The following is an 875-nucleotide window of genomic DNA, read 5'->3' as shown; positions in this document are numbered from 1 at the left end:
TGTGCTGGCCTGGTCTATTTGGAGATCTAAAATTTTCCTGTATCTGAATAGGCCTATCTTTTTGCATGTTTGGGAAGTTCTCTGCTAGGATCCTGTTAAACAAATTTCCTAGACCATTAAATTCTGTCTCTAGGTGCTCCTCTACACCCATTATCCTCAGATTAGGCCTTCTGATGGTGTCTTCCAAGTGTTGAATAGATCTATCATATTTCTTCGATTTGTCCTGGATGGTTGTATGTTCTTTCTCTATAATATCTAGGCTGTCTTCAATCTCCGAGATTCGATCTTCTGCATGGTCTAACCTTCTGTCAAGACTTTCTACTTTATTTTTTATCTCTTTTCCTTCTAATTGATCAGCTTTGATGGCTTCAAATTCTATGTTGGAGCTTTGTTTTAGATCTTGTGTGAACTTCTTTACTTCCTTAATTTGTTGTTCAGTGTTTATTCTCAAATCACTTAGTTGATTGCTTATGGTTTCCTTGGAATCCCATTCCATTTGTTGGGTTCCAGTCAGCATTCCCTTTGTCGACACCCTAACTTCTTTCAGCTTTCTGTTTATGGATTCCATGAATGCCTCTATTGATCTTTGTCTATTCTCATCCCACTCTCACTATTCCTATGTTACTCTTTGATTGGCTTCCTCACATTCATGCAATTCCTGTAGTTGTCTATGACTGTTCTCAGCCTGCTCACACATTATCTGTATTTCTCTTTGACTATTCTAAACCTGCTCATGCAATTCCTGTATTAATATTTAAATAGCTTCCTAATGCTCACAGGATTCCTGTATTAATTTTTGGTTTGCCTCCTCGCACTCCCTATCATGCTCACACTAATTCCTTTGCAAGTTCTCAATAATTTCATTCACCATGTTA

This window comes from Dipodomys spectabilis, unplaced genomic scaffold (assembly GCF_019054845.1).
Source record: "Dipodomys spectabilis isolate Male_0828 unplaced genomic scaffold, ASM1905484v1 ptg000306l, whole genome shotgun sequence".
NCBI classification, from domain to species: Eukaryota; Metazoa; Chordata; class Mammalia; order Rodentia; family Heteromyidae; genus Dipodomys; species Dipodomys spectabilis.
This window is presented reverse-complemented; position numbering follows the sequence as displayed.